Source organism: Mastigoproctus giganteus, chromosome 9, assembly GCF_048544385.1.
Source record: "Mastigoproctus giganteus isolate SK-2022 chromosome 9, ASM4854438v1, whole genome shotgun sequence".
NCBI lineage: Eukaryota > Metazoa > Arthropoda > Arachnida > Uropygi > Thelyphonidae > Mastigoproctus > Mastigoproctus giganteus.
The window spans coordinates 135,103,573-135,123,793 of record NC_143583.1 but is presented as its reverse complement, the minus strand read 5'-3'; the positions used below and the strand labels follow the sequence as shown (position 1 = coordinate 135,123,793).

General features: G+C 39.4%; 1 protein-coding gene across 1 annotated transcript in view; it reads right to left on the bottom strand.

Moving 5' to 3' along the window:
• Positions 1-15,550, bottom strand: part of LOC150080758 (QRFP-like peptide receptor) — a 76,294-nt gene extending 60,744 nt beyond the window's left edge. The window contains exon 1 of the mRNA XM_090381166.1: positions 15,501-15,550. The gene's annotated coding sequence lies outside the window, so the exon portion shown is untranslated. The remainder of the gene's footprint in view (positions 1-15,500) is intronic.
• Between the last annotated feature and the right edge of the window lie 4,671 nt (positions 15,551-20,221).

Below are 20,221 nucleotides of genomic sequence, written 5' to 3'. Positions count from 1 at the left end.
GCGGCACGTCCACACCCACCAGAAAATGTTCACCAGCTGAAGATGGCGCAGACAGAGGAATGGACGACGTTACCGCAAGAACTTATGAACAACATTGTTCTAAATATGGACAGGCGGTGCAAAGCCTGCATCGACATTAAGGGTGGCCATATCTCCTACTGAGGATCACCTCTTCCCTTTGTTCCATCTTTGGCAGTGATGCATCTGTATCATGGCAGCCATTGCTATGTTGCCATTTTTGAATAAAGTCCCTCTGTACCGTTTTGTTTTCGGTGTTGTTTCCTTCATTTCTGTACCTCACTAGATTCCTTTGGTATGCTTTTCCCATATTCAGGTACTCCTATGAGAAGCTACAGGCGAAAACCTGACTGGTCCTTAAGTTTTGCACACCAGTGTATTAGTAGGTGGTCATAATGTTTTGGCTTATCGGTGTATATACTGTGTGTGTGTGTAATATTTCAAAATTTTAATATTCCTTAATATCCTATTTATTATATTTAATATTCTATTTTTATTAGGTTAAATTCAAAATATTGATTTAAATTCAAAATGAGCAAACAGATTCTCTACAAGAGAAAATCACAATAATTTAGCATTTGTCCGATTTTAAAATATTAGCGGGTCTCGATCACACACACGTTGTCTATCCAACATGTCTAGTAAAGTTTCGTGACAACAGGACTTCTATTATGTTTTTTATACAATGCCTTTAAACATGCTGAGAGACTCGTATTGTTCAGACGGTTTCTTGATTTATTTTTAAAATAGTTCATGTTCGAAAATATTTGTCCGCAGAAATTCATCGAACTAAAAAGTTGAGAAGACCAAACGCAAGTATTTTTAAATTTGTATACGTGTCCGGTAAGCTGCTCCGGGCATGGAACATAATTTGGTCTTGCTCTTCCAACTCATCTATTTCCATCTAGTTGTGTAAATTGCCAGGGCAGCCTTTTGCCTCTCAAAATCCTCAATTTCAGTTTTAAGGCATTTTAGTATTGCCCTCCACATGTCCTTGATTTTTAAGTCCTCTAACTCCATTTCAAATTGTGCGTCATGTGGGCTAAAAGTTAAAGAGCCGCAGCTTGCCGACCCCTGCCCTAGTGGATAAACACAGTCTTCCACACACCAGGTTAAAAATGCCCGGGCTTGAATCTCGACAGTGACAAGAGGAATGTTTATAGGATATTTCACGATGTAGTTGAGTTGGTCGGTCTCAGGCGAGGCTTGCGTGTTTTTTTTTTTTTTTTTTTTCTCTCTCCAGAAACTCCGGTTTTTAGTCCAGAAAACAGGCAAATCGTCCACAGAATACGTGCAATTTTTAAAGACCCTATATGCTGTCGCCTTAGTGGGTGTGTGTGCTAAACTTTGGCAATTAGCACACACCCACGCTGTCTCACTAGCTTGACCTTTGAATTTCCAAGCTGTGTGGCTCAGCCACCCACTGGGGTAACATATTCCAGTAATTAACAACTCGGTACTCTTTCCTGTGCCCTTTTGTAGATCTCAACAAGCAGATTGCCCTTCTTTGCGCTACAAGAAGAACTGGATGTCTCATTTTTTTGTTTTGTTTATCTCAATAGTTGGGATACATTTGTTTTAGTAAGATGGAGAAAGATGGACCAGTCGGAAACGAGGCAAAGTGATTCATAGTTTTGGTGAAAGACAAATCTGATTTGAATTTTCTGTGATCTTGTATACAGGCATTGTTGTGGTGGTGACCAGATGATAAAACAATGGTGAAAAACGAGAAGTATAAGCTGCTTGTGGAGAAGGATTATAACTTTTGTCTTAAAAACTGAGGAAGAACGCTGAATTTAAGCGAGAAATTTGGAAGTCTGAATTGAGATTGATGCGGCAGGAGAGATGACAAGACTGCAATTTTTTTTTGTCCTCGCCTTTTCCCATTATTATATGGGGTCAGCATTTTTATTGTTTTGGCATGCAATTTTTACGGCCGGATGCCCTTCCTGAAGCCAACCCTCACCCTTTATCCGGGCTGGGAATATGCGGTGGTCATTCCCTGACCTGCCGCATCCTCTGTATTTGGTGGGCACGGGCTCGAACCCCGGTCTAATCAAGAAGCGTGTGCTATGCACTACTGCTCCTGCCCACCTGGAGGTGCCAATTTGACAAGACTGCAATAAGACACTTAAATTCTTGAATGGGTCGTTAGTTTTTAATGAGATCATTTCCAAAAGCATAATTAGTGAAGACTCGATTCGAATGGAAATGATTTTGATTGATAGTAGCTGCCAACTAGATTAATAGAAACCAACAAGAAGCTTCAGCACGCAGCTTGATTGACAACGAAGCGTGCAGTCAGACATTATCGCTAACCAGCTACAGGCAAATTTTTCCCATGATGCAATTTACAAAGCGATTTGCTCCTGAACTACGAAGATATTATTCTGATTATTGGATTTCCCTAGAAAACACTGGATATTACAGCTACCATAGTGGTAGTAAAAGCAGGCCATGATAATATGAAAGTTTTGGAAGCGGTTCAACCAGGCGCCGCTGGACATGCCTCTGACTCAGCACTACAAGCTAAAATACCTGAAATACCGTATATTATTATAATTAGCCATATGGTGCAAAGAAGCCTAAGGCTTTTGCTGCACCAGCCAAAAAAAAAAAAAAATTGTTGCCAGAGAGAGAGAAGGGAATCACCAAGAAGGAGAAGAATGATGATATCCAGCTTAGGACCCTGGGTCTACCAAGCCCATACTCACCAGATGTGCGCCCCTGGGGTCACATGTTCATAATGTCAGTAATCATTTAAAAACCAATAATAAAAGAAATAAATACTAAATACGCTTGTTATCAAATCCTGAAAGTCTGAATACTTTTAAACGCAGAGTCGACTGAAGCAGGATTCCAGTGGTGAAATGAGCAGCCTCTGAGGATGACTCACATACTCAAGTTACTTGTTTGCGAAAAAGTGTCGTGCACTTATCGCTGCCCTGCGGAAGTGTCCGTAAACTGTGTGACTAGGCAGTTTACTTCAGGTAACCGGTAGCGCTGAGAAGCGGAGGCCAATCATGCATCATCGTCATCTCATAACACAGAGGTCGCAGCCTCGACATCGTTTCTCGTTAAAAGAGTTATCTTGTTTTGAAGGCCTCGTGAGCGCAGCCACTTCTCAATCATTCGCAAAATGGAACCAGAAAGCGCATGCTCCTGTTAGATTTCGATGATCTCTTGCCTATAAATTGACGAACTGCCATTTGTCCCTTCTAATACATCATTCCCCTTGTATTTGCAGCAGAAAAAGGAAGTATTATTTCTTCTGTCTTTCCAAGTCTCTTCATGCGTGAGACTTTTTTCCCCTTCCTTCCACGTTTTGATGTTTTCCTTGGGCGATGACGGAACTAGCTCGTAACTAGTATCTACTCCGTAATGCTTTTCTTTTCTCAAGTGAACGATAACTTACGGTTCAAGCCGTTAGATTCCTGGACGCTGACGGAAACTCAACCATTACTGTGCGTGTCACGGACGTTCAAGGACATTATTCAGTAGCTACATAAGATAGACCTGAATTTTACGATTTGTATAAAACAAAGCATCCATTTAGTTCTACTGCAATCCGGTCTTGCGAGTTCCCAGCGGAACTATCAGGCGACACACAAATGAACATTACTTTTGCACCAGATAACAGATTCTTATTTGAACAGTACCCATTCACTTATTGTTTTATATTGATGCAGTACATAACCCTCATGTTTAAAATGAGAATCCTTTTTAATGGAGCCGATTACTGTCCCTCCAATTCACGAATAATTGGGTTGCTGCCAACCCAATTTACACTGGCAAAGAACTTCAACGCATCGGCTCAGCTGTTAAAGAGATCAGGTGACATAAAATTCACGGCCTCTGCCTTTTGGCTGTGAGAATTTACTAATGCATAAGATCAGGTGACACCACACAAGTTGTTTAATTATGATCGTTGCATAACACTGACAGCTATTTAAATATGACACCATGGCGACAGAAATCGATTTCGTTTCAAGGTAACCGTGGAGATACAATACAACCCTGATCATACAGCTGACATTGTATGCCGTTGCTTGCACAGAACATTCATAGTTCTTTGCATGAGCCGTCGGTGAACATCGTTTGATCAGTGTTGACCAGGCAGAGTACACCCTTTGTAATCATTACTAAGTTTCCTGTTTTAATTAAATTGATTTGCCCTCGCCTTTCCCTCATGGAATTCTTGGCGATGTCTAAGTTTCAGGTGTCAAGACAGCTTGTAATAGATGAGCAATTCTAACTTACCACGAGGCTAATTAACCTTAATAAGGTAATTTTCGAGCGGTCGTTCACTTAAGTGAATACAAGAAATGGCATGCAAGGCAGGAGATACGATATAGTATAGTATAGTATGGTACGTTACGAAAAAAAATTTTTTTCGTAATTCTAACTGGGAATATTTATCGCACCTAATTCCATAACGTACTAAAGTATCTTTTGTACCGTATCTGTTCTATAAAATATCGTACCATAATTTTGTACGAAAAACCACCGCATAAAAAAAAAAAAAAAGAAAAAAAAAATTGTTTGGCTCGCGGATTACCCTTCATTAATTTATTTTTGTACTTATGTAATTTAAAGATTTTTTTTTATTACTCACAAAATGCGCATTTCTACAAAAATTTTTTTCAGATAGCTTGTGCAGAACCAAAAGTTATTTAAAAGTGATTTATACAACTGGTGCGGCGCATTATAGCCAAAGCAGCTTATGCGCCATCAAATCTCCATAACAACAACTGGTGCGGGTAAAAAATTTATCTGAAATGCTTCTGACATTTTAGATTATTTTAACGAAAAAAAAAATTGTCAACTGTTATTTCGTAGAAAAACAAATACTTTTTTTGTGGTAAGTATTTATCGTATAGATTTCTTATTTTCAGTTTAGCACCTTATCAACATTTTCACATTTGCTTGAGTATGGAATGGAAATTTTATTTTTTCTCTATCGCTCTGACCTCGAGATGTGATGACAGATCCCGGAGATTAGGTTGTAAAGTTGGAGTCTCCTTGTTTTACTCAGAGAAGTGGCAACCCTAGTCTCATTTCGAAAAAAAAATATTAATCCCCTAAAGTGCTGTCCTAAGTCACCTCAACTGAAACACAAGTAGAGTGTAAGACCAAACTTTGGTAATAATAAAAATTGAACAATAATATAAGTAAAAAAAATAATAATAAAATTAATATATAAACTAAGGGGCTTTGCCCCCTGTTCGCTTTACTCGCCAAACCTCGCGCACGCTTTTCTAAGTAAAATGTAGAGGTATGACGGAGTAAGTCGAATCTTTCCTACGTAAAAGAGACACCTGTCGAAACGCACTGATCGATATCTAATTAGTAACTGACCTATGTAATTATTTATCTGAGCATTTGTAGTGACGTAATTGCACCGCCCTCTTCTCCCATTGGCTCGAATAAATATCATTAGAAGGAAAACTTTTTTTTTTTTTAATGTATAGAGAAATACGAGAATAGAGAACTGTACTAACTAGTGTTACTTTAGAAACAAAATGTTTCTGTGGACGCAGTTGACTGCTGAGGAATGTATGGTATTATTGGCTCATGTATCTATATAACGAAAACATAATATTACAGTTATTTTTTTAGAATAACGCCTTCATGCCTTAGTTTCTGTGTTAGTTTTAATTAATGGATTATATCCTATTTGGTTTATTGTTTGTGAAGTGAATTCAAGCATTCAATGGCGAGCTGCCGGCTTCCTAATAACTTTATTGCACTGTATGGTATTTAAGATTTTGAATCATTTTTAGTTTTATATGAAATATGGTTTAGAACACACGCACACATTATTTTATTTTTTTAGATAGCTATATAGGTAGAAAATAGCAACCGCTTAAGTTTATGAAGTTTGGCTCTTAAAAGTTTGTAAATATGAAACGTTATTGGGATGGAAGGGGTAGGGGAGTTCCCCCTAATTTATCACCTTAGTCCCTGAAGCTTGTCATATACATTGTCTCAGGTATGACAAGCTAGGGGTTGTACTTCAAAATATAAAACGTTGATGGAACTGATAGTCAAATAATACTTGTCAAGTGGACTGAATATCGGTGAAGTCCGATCGTTCTGCTATAATCAAACCTCTGCTTGCACATTCACGATGGCGAGACTGTTAATAACGCTAGGTATCTTCCCTCCATCCCCTTTCCGTGTGCAAGTTCTGAAACACTGCACCTAATATACTGGACAGCGCTACCCAGAGTGCAGCTAAGCTGCCACCTCGCCAGTTGGCGATCTGGGTAGGGCACCTAGCATCGCCCACTTTCTTTCCCTATCTTGGTGGGGGAGGGAACGATTTGTTGTCTCCTTCCTTCCTCCCTCCCACCCACTTTCTCCTGGTGAGGCAGGGGCTTGCCCCACTGGAAATCATTGGGGTCGTATTCTCTTTCGGCTCCATACTTCTGACTTTTTCCCCCAGCCTTCAGTCTCTCTCCCCTACTCAATCTGTACACTAGCGCACGTCCCACACATCCAAATTTAAATTTTACAAAATTAAACCGCGCTCACCTGGCTTTTCCAATTCTAGTGTTATCACCCCCTTTTTTTTTATTTATTTTTTTTTTAATTTATTTTTTTTTATAGGCCCTAGCCACTGAAATCTCAGGAAATTAGGTGGCCAGGGCCTGCGAGAGTAAAACAAATTACTGGTGTATCTGGTCTGAATCCACGGGGCTTAGTGTGGGCAACGTTGGGATCCACCAGGGTCCCAGCGGCTAAATGGCCAGAAGAACCACGGTGCACGCCACAATATCCATTCACTTTTAAATCTCTGGCCTGTGCAGTGTACTGTATCACACGACAAGGTAAAACTACGCGGAGATGGGGGAAACCCCTGGTGCCGTTAGACCCTAAACACACTATATATTACCCAGTTGCGAGCCAAAGTAAGCAGGGGTCGAGGTATGATGCCCATACCATACCGTACAGAGGAATGCTACTCTTCTGTGTCACCAGGCAATACTACGTGTTAAGTGACTCTCACCAACTGGTGCAATACCACTAACTTTGCTTACTGGAGAATTGAAGTGCTGAAATCCATATTTTCTCTCCAGAGAAAAGCTCTGGCAATCCCCATCTCTTCGGCCATGCAGCATGAATGATGCCTTTTGAGGTGAGGTTTTTAATTTGGAATCTCCTCTTTTAAGGATGCGCATCATTGTGAGATCCAGTCTTCCTTACATTTCGAGGGTACAGCTCTGAAACAGTGTTCGCAGGCCGGCCGCTGGATAGTCCACCAGAACGAACCTATTGGTAACTCTAGGAGGTATCGCATCTGGATCAGCTAGTATAATCTCGCTGCCTCTAAATCTGCCACGTAGTGACTGGGGAAGGTGGTGGCGGTTTCCAAATTATGTGTAAGCGGGGAACATTGCCGAGACCACTTACTTTATGTCAAGGAGCTGGGTATATTCTTGCTGTGCGTACACCGCATTCAAACTTCATTACTTCGTATAACAGCCCCCCTCTACTTTTACTTTATCTACTGGATGAATCAGGAATAGTCAAACTAATAGAAACACTTATCTGCGAACAGATCTAAATTTCCCAAGCACTTCCTTCCTCATTCATGTCACAAATACACCTAGTCTAAGTTCCAATATTAATGATGTCCATTTCCACTTAGTCTGCCAAGCCCCACTTACTTTTTTTTGGCAGAATCCCAATTATCTTTTGCTCCAACCAATTTCAAACCTTTTGATAATATGAACTGCGAGATAGCTATTCTTCTTTTCCTTGGTTGAATTACTGTTTTAAACCTTGTGATATCAGTGTTTGCTCAGATTGTGTCGGCGAAATTATTCTTGTAGGGATGAAATCCTTTATTCCGCACTCCACCTTAAAATCTCAGCCTTTATCGTCCTTAGCTGGATATCATCATTCTTCTCTTTCTTGATGATTTCTCTCTCTCTCTCTCTCTCTCAGGATAACTAAATTTTTTTTTTTTTTTTTTTTTTTTTTTTTTTTGGCTAGTGCAGTATAAGCCTCAGGCTTCCTTGCACCATTTGGCTAATAATAATAATATTTTGAACAGTCTAAAAGTAGAAAAGTTGCTTCTTGTTCAAACCGCAGGGAGCATTCTAGTCTCTTACCAAAGCTATTGGCCGCAACTTTTGCCTATCTATACTTCCATCCCTGTTGAAACCTGATGGTTTTTATCGTATTCTCAGCTAAAGCTGACTTACTGGCATCCTACTTTTATTCTAACTTTTGAATCGACGATCTTGGTAAACTACATCCTTCCTAGTACTGGCCTTCTTCTGCCGTGGCATTTTTCAGTAGGGTTTCTTCTTCCCGTAGCCAGTTTCGGATTGTTTTCTCAGTTGGAGGAGGACCAAACTTACGTTCAGCAGCACGATTTCTATTCACTTTTGCAAACGATCACTTATAACTTGAATTCAGCACTGTACGAAAATCTTTTCTGAGCCATTTCTGGGCAGAACGTGGAAAAACGTAACCTAATATACCGGTAACAAGTGCGAAACAATGAGCGCAGAGATAACAGCGCGAAAAAGCGGGAAATGCAAGTAAAAAAAAAAAAAAAATCTACAACCATTGTATAAGACGCACCCATTTTTTATACCCCAAATTTGTCGAAAAAAAGTGCGTCTTATACATGGGGAAATACGGTACTTAATGATGCCAATTTATAACTACTTAGGTAGTTGGCTATGTACTGAAATGTGCAATTGCACTAACTTGTACGTTAGTTAAACTCTTTACGTAACCTGAGGCTTTAGCCCTAAACTACATCGTAATTTAATGATTTAATAAATTAATGATTTATAAATAAAAAATATATTAAACTTATATTTAATTTTTATTCCGGGGTGCGCGCTAATCCTTTTATTTTTTATTTTTTTTATTTTATTAATAGCAAGATACACAACAGGTAACCATTTTAAGTAAAATAAGCGTGCGCGACCAAAAATATTTGGGGGCCACTGCTTTTGTAAAAAATTCCAAATGAGGTTAGAAGTTATACTAAAGATTTATACTAAAGAAACAGGGCACAGACGAGCACTTAATGATGTGATAGCAAGCTTATCCATAAACAGACTGAGACGCTTGCTCGCCATTACTTTCCAGTTTACTCTGTTTCATGAGGGCCTAAGAATATACAGTACAGTACTCTGATTTCAGTCACTTTTTTTCGTTCGTTAAATTCGAAAACGGTTAAATGAGGTTCAAAAATGCAGTTTTCTGCATGGTTGTAACTCACAGGAAGCATGGGCAAAAATGAATTTATTATAAATATTAAATTAATGTAAAAAATGTATAACTATAGCGGCTGTCATTTAATGATCCGAACAAATGATAACCAGAATGTGCAAGTCTGGACCTGAGGGGATAAGGAAACGCCTCCAGTTTCATACGGTCACAATGACAGTCAATTACCCGAGATATTCATTGCATTGTTCTAATGGGACATGCCTTCTTGAAAACATTGCCTGCTTTAATTTTTCATCAGTAATTTTCAGTAGTAAACAGTTTTAATAGTTGTGGTATATTTTAGGTGTATCAGTGACTTAGACCACATTGAACCATACATATTATGTCTTTAAATTGCGTGCTTTCTGTGGTCGATTGGTGGACAAAAACACCATGCTATCCCCGCCTGAGACGATTAACTCATCCACGTTGTGGAAAAGCCCATAAAAATTCCTCGTTTCGTTGACAAGATTTGAACCGTGCCTTGGAAAGCCCGGTGTCGAGAGGATGACGCGTACATGCACTATGCTGCCCGCGAGGTGCATTAGTCATTCGCTCTCTAATCAAATAAACGAGATGACACCTTTTGCAGCCAAGAAAATACTAACTGTTAACTGGCCGACAGAGAGAAATTTTGAAATCTGATCTACAAGCAGTTGTTGCTTTCCTCTTAGCGTTTCAATACTTTTGGTAACACAGTGTAGGTTTGTATAAGGCCCATCCATCAAGATATGATAATCTTATTTCTTTCTTTATTTATTGAAGAAAAACTTGCCATTCGCATATCTCTAAACAGGAACTCGTAATTAACTCAATAGTTACAGGAGTAGACGCAGTTACCACATAATATGTATCTCCTCCCACTTTTTTGGAGACTGGAGTAAAGAAAATAACCGAAGTGTTAGCGTCGGTAGTTTTTCACAGAATTAGAAAACTCATTACCTTGCTGTGAGCTCGTTTATATTGATGATCTCCGTTTGTTCTCAACAATCATTAGTTGGTGGCAAAAACTAAGCTCTGCGTGCTTTTTTTTTTTTTCATTAGGAGCATTAGCAACTAAGGCCATATGCTCCGGGGATATGCGATGGTCATTCCCTGATCTTTCCGCATCCTCCGCATTTGGTGGTCACGGGCTCGAACCCGGTCTAATCAAGAAGCGTGTGCTACGCACTGATCTCCTGCCCACCTGGCTACGGAGTCGCCCTCTGCATGCTACGAAACCATTGGGGTTACATCCCTTACCTTATTATCTCCGAGTAGTACGAAGAGATGGACATGGTTCCGTCAGATGTACGAGGACACACTACGTCGTATTGCTCGGTAAAGTGCTTTTCTTTTGTCTTTATTCTCACGTGACGTTTTCTTGGTGTTGAATACCAGCCAGCCTTACAGTAAAGTGGCGATTTGGAAGCTTCTGCCTTCAGACCTCTAAAGTCGTTTTGATTAAAGGCATCCAGCAAGTTACCGAATGGTCCAAACGCATTTCTGAAACTTGGTCAGCGATGAACACTCAAATTGGGGTGGGAATCTGGAACAATTATCAAGAGGTTGGACATTTCAACTATACATAACGTAAATAATGAAGATTGGCGAATGATCGCAGTAATTTAAAAAAAAAAAAAAAAAAAAATTCTATGCATTACGAACATTGCGAAGGAAATCAGAGGATTATCGGAACCAAGATACGTCTGGGAGTAATCTGGAGCATCAGAACTGGAAGGAAAGTTACAGTTGAGAGACACACTGAACGGCAATATTAATGGGGAGGGAAAAATTAACGACATGCAATAAAAGTAATTTGTCCAGAGACGGGCCAAGTGCATCTGTTTGTTCTTCATCAGGTTTATTCAAGAGGGATTTGTGACTTCGGTCTATCGCACACGACTGAACTGGACCGCACGGAAGTGTTAGAGAAGGGTAAGAAAAGAAAACCATGCGGCAGGTATCGTTTGCCTGAAAACCTTATTAAATGTGGAGGGAAAATTAAAATGATATTCCAAACTGGCAAGAAAGAAGGCCGCTGTTTGCTGCGAGTTTCATTTGTCCCTTCAGTGGCTATACAGTTTTGGAAAACATACGCAGATTGAGTTCACTGGAAGTATCTGATACAAATGACAAGAGATCTCCGACTTCTTTAAAGGCTTTTTAGGCGATTAAAAATTTTGAAGATAACTAGGATAATAGCGAAATTATTCTGGTTCCAACAGTAAACAAAAAGCTTCTTCGAAAAAGGCATTCGGAAATCAGTAAAAAAAAATGCTAAATTTTTAGATTAAGGGGAGGCTATCTCGAGAGATAACAATATTTGTATTTTTGATACTTTTGCGAATAAGATTTTATTTATATTTTATAAAAATGTTCTCATTCGTATTTGAACTATCCTAGTATATTTTCATAACATCTCCAATTCTAATAATATTTGACATTTGTGCTACCATTGTTAATACGTCTTTTACACTTTCATCTGCAACAAAAACTTTATCTTTGTGTTTATTATAAGATAATAATACCCCGTAACAGTTTAATAGCATATCATTCAACACGGTTACCAATGTGGAAAACGCTAGATGCGGAACGATTTTTGCAGTCCTTCGAAAATCGATTGGGATAATTCAATATTTGCGAGAGAGAGTGGCAAAGTCACTCTGTGTACACTGCACTTGTTGTGGTTCTAAGATCGTATGTAAGACCAAGTTTATGCACTCTGTTGAGCAATGACACGGATGTTTCCGAGACTCTCACAGAGAACCGTTTGTTGTTATCAGTCTGAAACCAACTACCAATAAAGAAACAGTCTGAGACAGGACGAAGTGGGGGGGAAACTTTTCTTCTGGTATGTTTCTCCGTCCCCGGTGTACGAAGCTACTGGAACTTCATCTTTAAGAAAGCAGGGAATGCTCTTTCACGTGCAGATCTTTATTAATAAACGGATGCGTACTGTTCTCGTCATCTATATGCAGTGACAGCTGCCATTACCGTGCGTAGAGCGGTGCTAGGTTCCAATCAAATCAGCACATTGGGTGGTTTGAGAGAGAGAGAGAGAGGGAGAGAGTGAGTATCAAGGGAGCAACCTGGCGGAGAAAAAGAAGAGCAAAATGACCAGTGGGAAGAGGTAGATGATTTCTCATACCATTGCACAGATATGTGATTACAAGAAAATCGCCTTGATTACGGAGAAAGCCGCCGCTTCCATATCGCGCGTACACCTCTGATAGATATTTATTGTTGAAATATTAGACGAACAAAAATAACTGAAATGTTGGGAAATCTCAGGAGGAATATAATTTGTTTCTGTCTTTGTAGCGAGCTAATCAACGTCTCGCAATTTAACAACTACAGAGAAATATTCTGTTATAGTTCTATGAAACCAAAAATTTCAGTTTTTTAGGCTTGTTAGCCTATATGCCAACAAGCCTCCGCATGGGGCACTGCCATTGGATTGATTTTCATGAAATTTTTATATTTGGCTCATACAGAAATATTTGTCGAGCCATCACAAATTTCATTAAAATCGGACAAATGGAAATGGGGTAATAATTTTATTTATTTTCCAAGCAATTTGTATGGAAAAATGAAATTCATAGATTAAATGTAGTTTTAAAGCGGTATTGTAAACTCTAAAACAGTCCGTGCACGCTTCTCGTTTATTGTTATTGTAAGACTTGTGAACGTGATGTTGCTTGTGAAGAAAGATATACACTGTGTCGCCACTTTATTAGGTACACGCCTAATAAAGTGCGCACACAAATGATTCGTACCACAACGTTGCAAGTCACATGACCACAGTTGTGGAAAAAAATGCAGTAGAACAACCTTTCTAGTATCAGTTAAGCGTACAAACCGTAGTAAGAATGGGAAGGAGTGATCTGACGGACTTCGAACGTGGCATGGTAGTAGGTGCAAGACATGCTGGACAAAGCATCTCTGAAACGGCAGTTCTCCTCAACTTTTCACGCACCACAGTTTCAAGGGTGTATCGAGAATGGTGCAACGAAAAGAAAACATCCTCTCAACGACACTCCTGTGGAAGAAAATCGCTTGTTGATGAGAGAGGTCAGAGGAGGATGGCTAGAATTGTGCAAGCAAATAGACTGGCCACAATGTCGCACATCACGTCAGAATACAACCTTGGTGCACAGAACAAAATATCCCAACGAACCACTAGACGCACTTTGTCGCGAATGGGCTACAACAGCTGACGGCCACATCGCGTACCTTTGTTATCAATGAATAAAGAGAACACGCCTCCTGTGGGCACAGCAACACCAGCACTGGACTATCGAGGATTGAAAAACAGTTGCTTGGTCTGAAGAGTGGAAGTTCCTGGTGCATCATGTTAATGAAAGGTTCAGAATTTTGCGAAAACAACATGAATCCATGGACCCGTCATGTCTGACGACGACTACTACTGTGCAAGGTGGTGGGGGCAGTGTTATGGTGTGGGAATGTTTTCTTGGCACACGTTGGGGTCCATTGATACCCATAGATTCACGTCTGAATGCCACATCGTAAAGTGTGTTGATGTCTAGCGGCACCAGGGGTTCCCCTCATCTCCGCGTTGCTTATATGGTGGGTGTGCCAGTTACCTGGGAAAGCCAGAGATTTAAAAGTGTGTGGGTATTGAATTTGTGCTATGTTGTGTACCGTTGTTCATCTGGTCGTTTAGCCGCTAGACCCCTGCTGAGGCCCAACGTTGCCCTACTTACGCCCCGTGGAGGCAGACCAGGAACCTAGTAGACTATCTTTACCCTGGCAGGTCCTGCCGCCTAATTTCCTGAGATTTCGGCGACCTTATAAAAAAAAAAAAAAAAAAAAATATATATATATATATATATATATATATATGTATATATACACACACGTACATATAAAATATATATGCGTGTGTAATATATACATATACGCGTGTCTTCAATTGCGTGGGAAAATATCGCTTAGATGTAAAAAGGCCGAAAGTGAGCATAGTTAATTTGGAGTTGTTTAAGGTTTTGGTGCATCGTACTTGAACATCGTAGCTGACCAAGTGCATCAGTCATGTTAACAGTTTATCCTCAGTCAGATCGTTACTTTGAGCAGGATAATGCGCCGGTGCACAAATCCCGAATCGCTATGGAATGGTTCCAGGAACATGACAATGACTTTTCTTTGCTGCAGCGGCCCGCTCAATCCACGAATCTCAATCCTGTTGAAGCTCTTTGGGATGAGCTGGAATGGGCTGTTCGCTGCAGGCCTACACCTCCGTCGAATCTCAAGGAACCGCGTAACACACTCATGTCTGCATGATACTCCATTCCTGCACAACGTTTTCAGCATCTTGTTCGACCCATGCCTAGACGAATTAAGGCTGTTTTGAAGGCTAAAGGAGGCGCAACACGCTACTAGGTAGGTGTACCTAATAAAGTGACAGCATGGTGTATATGTAGACAAAAGAGACTTAAAAGTATGTGGGATAAAGAACAATAAATATTATACAGTTGTAATTGAATTGAACGGCTAAGTTTCGAGAACATATAGTTTTATGCTTACAATTTAGTGCAAATGCATCAGATGTTCACAGATAACTACTAAATAGTTAAGATTGGCATCATTATGCATATCTCATATTGTGCCTTCACAACGAGTTGCCATAATATTGCACTACCGCGAATAAGTAACTCTTCACCATAGGAGAAGACTATTGTTACTTATTTTCAGGGGATGCCACCACCTAGACGGCACCGGTTCGGAGCTGTTTGCCTCCTCTTCGGTGGGTGGGCAGGCACTCTGGTGTTGCAACGATGGCAAGGCAGCTGCGAAGTATAACTCCACAATATGAGAGATGCCTGATGGTGTAGGCATCTCTAAAAATAATTGCAGACTGTTAATAAAATTTAATTTAAAACACTACGTTCACTTATGGAAATATGTATCATTTTGTGAAACTCCTTCAGCTAAGGTGATTATAATGATTTAAATAAATAAATAATCTTTATTGCAAAGATATGAATACATCTTTTAATGTCCTTGACGGTTTATAGCCGGTAAGGTTAATAATAATGATAAAATAATCATTAAAATTTAATTAACTGATTAAAAGAAAAAAACTCCACCTTAGTCAGAGAACATGATAAACAATAAAAAAGCATAAGCTGAGAGACATATTTGCAAGAATCTAATGCTGCATGACAAGAGATTACAAAATTGTGTACATTAAAAGAAATACATCGATAATACTATAGACGTTAATTAATTTATTTACTTACGTACTTCTCGCCCACTTAGGCACGCAGATCCCAAACTTTGGTGAGAAAACTGAGAATTAGAGAAAATCACACATTAAAATTTGTATAAAATTAATGAAATAGAGTAAAAAGCATTTTCTTATACATAGATGGGTTTAGCTTATAATCACTATGGTGACCATTTATTACCTTAAAGAAACTCAACAAAGGCTAACAAGTATACGTTGGGCACGAGGGACAGGCAATGAGAAAAAGCTTTATAACGAGAATTCAAGAGAGGTATAGTGAAAAGTATTTGTTCGAGAAAAGATTGGAGCATCAATAACAGTTTGTTATTGTACACAAAGTAGCACACAGGGTTGTCGTCTGGAAGAGGGATGATTTTGAAAAGATGGCCAATTTCTTCAAAGTTTCGTCGGTTTTGAATTCTCTCAAATCTTTAAGACCGGTATTCCTATTATGAGGTTCAAATGACATCACAATATTCAAAAACGAAAGTATAAGCTGCTTGTAGAGAAGAATTTATAACTTTGTCACTCTTAAAAATCAAGCAACAACAACGCTTAAGGCGCCTCCGTAGCCAGGTGGGAAGGAGCAGCAGTGCGTAGCACACGCTTCTTGATTAGACCGGAGTTCGAGCCCGTCACCACCAAATACGGAGTATGCGGAAAGGTCAGGGAATGACCACTCCATTTCCCGGAGCAATATGGCCTTAGTTGCTAATGCTCCTAAAAAATAGCAACAACAACGCTTAACGTCTAAGAAATCAATATGGCGCGAGGGATGAAGGTCAGATTGAATAAGACGCTTAATCTTTAATTGTGTCAGTACTTTCAATAATAGAATTTTCAATGTAATAATAATCGAAGATTAAAAGACCAAACTTCACGATTCAAGTGGAAGCGACATAATTTACATTTCAACTGGTTTAGAAAACATGTATTTTGTTGAGCCAGAGAATTCTTTCAAGTAATTTGCAATCAAGTCTAAAGTCTGGATTCGTACTGATCCAGTTTTTTCCAGTAAACTCAAACGAACTACCGTGTCAAATCTTTGCTTAAAGAGATGGGGGATATTTGTCTTCCTTTATTTATTTACATTATTTGGTGATGGTGGAATCTCTTGTTTTTGTGAATAGGGAGACTTTTTTTTTTATTATTATTTTTTTATTGCGCAGGATTGTATTCTACTCTCAGAAGATCGCTGTGGATTGCTGAGAGTGGAATATATCGTATACATTTGGCCGAAACTGTTAATACGTTTACGTATCCTATGTGTCGGTCTTCCGTGAAATTTGCCCTTCTATTAACTATTTTAGCGTAATGATGTTTCAGTCCTGATCTGACCAATTAATGGAAAAACAAACAGTTAAGTTCCCCAAGTGCTGGGTTAGTTGTTCATTAGTTTTGTGCATTTGGTTCTGCGTGTGTATAAATAGGGTAGGAGCAGAGCGACTGTGGCTTCGCGCAGGTATGTATAATGTATGCATGCATAAACTTAAGATGTATAAATAGCTTTATACATCGCAACTTTGGGCCTTCGCAATATTAGCAGGGCGGTCAGTGTACAATTGCATATATCCACGAGATAACGTATAATAGACACTTTCGGGGTTTCCAATTTGTAAAGACATCGTTAACTAAGAATTTTGTGACATTTACAGTGAAGTTTTTACAGGAGAGAATGGCAGAAGTGAAATCTAGAATAACCCGAAAAACAACTACGAAGTGTGAAGTTACTGTGAAACGCACACCTGATGGAAGAGAGAGAGGTGATAACTCAATTAACGTATGTCCCTCTGAGAGCTGTCTGTAGTTACATAATCACCTCACACTAGACAATTACTCTCTCCTGGGGAAAGCACAGCAACGACCTCGCATGTAGTCGCTTCACGCCAGTCGCTCCAGAGCAACATTGCAAAATAGGAGTTTTCCGTGCACGTTAGCAGCCCTATGATGGCGTCTCACAAATTGCATGAAATGTCCTTATCCAATCGGATTGAAATCATGTACGAAAGCTTGGCTGTTCAGAATTTATTTTGAGACTGGTTGTTAACTTAGCACCAATCCAAATAGGGTCATGAGGTACTAATGCATTGTGCCTGTAAATTGCGTTCATTCTATGGTCAGTTTTTCTGCCTTGCAGATGAAAACAAGTTTCTATTAAAGAGAAAGCCTTGTAACCTTAGAGATAAAGTTCTTTATTAATATATTGAATCGTGATTCCTTACACAGATGACCAGAGGAATCTTACAATAATCTGTCTATAAATGGAACAATACGGGAATACAATATAGTCAGTAGGCGTCCAATTATGCTAATTTACTGAAATAACCAGCATAATAAATAGGAAACAACAAAAAAGAAATAAAGGTAAAACAAAAAAGAAATAAAGGTAAAACAAAAATACCATAAATAAATAAATAAAAAAAAAAAGATGAATTAAAATTAAATAAATGAATAAAAAAAAAAATCAAGTCCATCACATAATAAGATTACATCATCAGGCCAGAACCGGCAATGATAAAGCCACCCTTTATATACAGAGTCCAGGATGCTGTTGCGATAGGATTTGTAAATCGACTATAGCTCAGGATCGATGTTCAACGAGTTGGTATCAAGGGTCACATTTGGGAGGTGTCTATAGAAGCACTGCAACTTATGGAGCTTTGAGCACAAGGAGGTGGGCCCTCGTGGGTAGCACAGTTGGTAGGATCGCCGTCTTCCCCACACTGGATATAAAAGACCTGAGTTCCAAGGCCGTCGGAGACGGTAGGAATTTTTATGGGACATTTTTCACAATGTGGCTGAGTTAGTCGGTCTCAGGAGAAGGTAACATGGTTTTTTCTCCCGAAAACTCTGATTTTTCGTTCAGAAAACAGAACATCGACCACAAACACATGAAATTAAAGACAATTGCACAGAGCAACATGGCTTTCGTTTCCGATGCTCATAAAAACCCAACAAAAACAGGGAGTTATTGCGGAGGTGGTTGTCCTAGCAACCTCCAACCCACTGGGCTTCAGATGTTCAAGTGATCATGTTTGGACGAGCATAGTTGTAGGAATGCCTTTATTTTCAGCACATGGGCCCAGTGGACTCTGGGCGTGTACCTAAGGTTGAAATAAAGTGCAGCCTTGGATGTAGTATAGGTCTGGTAAGACCACCCGTTAGCTAATTTCAGCACCCATAATTCCAGTCCCCATAGTTTCTTGAGTATGCTGGGAGCAGCTGCAGACTGAACTCAACGTAGAAGTGCACACACTGAAGTAAGTAGCGATGAATTTTCGGATGATTTATTTGTTGTGAGTTTTACACAAATCTAATTTTATATCCTCCCGGAAAGCTCTTAAGACTTTAAAGTATTGAACATGGTGTTTGAAGGTTAGGTTCACGTTTCATATTACTCCTAAGGGTTTGACTATTTGTGGGATTCGCACATAGTTAAATGTGATTGCTGTGCTGGCCACAGGGTTGACCCTGGGCACTTAGGAAGCTAGGGTGCAAGAAAAGGATAGTAAAGAGTTCTCCTTGCCTGGATAAGCGTCCCATTTGTAGCGATTTGAGGCCCTTTTCCGGCCGAGGCCCATGTGTACTGCACCCACTGCATCCTTCTAAGAACCGGCCGTGGTTGGCCGCGAGGGCACTACTAAAGAGAGTCATGTGTTAAAATGGCTTCACTACAAGTTTTTTTGTTTGTTGATTTTTGATATAGCGCACGCACAGCTTTTGTGTTCAAATGGTTTGGGATATACGAGCAATCGTATAGTTCTGATCAATCCAACTGTCCACCACTTCCTATCATACGATTTCACAATTATCTGTATTCATTTTGTGGGTCACGTCCACTGTTGTAATTTTACTTTTAAAGGTAGTTGATTTGTAGAATTAATTTGCATACACACATTCATTATAGATTATGATGGAAAAGTACGTAGCCTTTAGACATCTCATACGGTACAAGGATTAAGTAAAGCAAATCGCAGAGAAATTCCCACTCATTAAAGTGAAAAGACATTTTATTAGTTACGCGTCTGCTAAATCTTGTTTACCTTTTATTTTTATTATTTTTTACCATTGAAATTCAATAGATATATTTTTTTGAAATTCGGACACTAGTTTCGTAACCATTTGGTTTGTTTGTTATTTGGTTTTTAGGAGCATTAGCAACTAAGGCCATATTGCTCCGGGGGGATATGCGCGGTGGTCATTCCCTGAACTTTCCGCATCCTCTGTATTTGGCGGTCACGGGCTCGAACCCCGGTATAATCAAGAAGCGTGTGCTACGCACTGCAGGTCCTCGCTACGGAGGCGCCGTAACCATTTGGAATAGAACACGTGTTTATATGAATTTTTTTTACCTAAAATTACCGCAGGCATCAGCTGCACAAGTTATGAGTCTCCCCCCCCCCCCAATCACTGTATATTCATTGTTTTACTTTTCTTTCTGTACATTTGTATTTCGAGATTGCGGTTCGTTCAGTGATCATTTGTGATGCTCAAGTGCAGTTTTCACTATGAATAGAAAATTATAAATGAAGAGGATGGAAAATCTGCGTTGATTAGAACAAGAAGCTTTACGCATATGTAAATACAATGGAAAAGAGAGAAAATCAGATCGGACGCTTATGTAATGAATGCTGGATAGTTATTGATAACTCAGCTGATGTAGCTAATGAATACTTTGCATTGATCTTTACAGACAAAAAGCCCATAATTGATCTGTAAAGATCAATTTTTTTC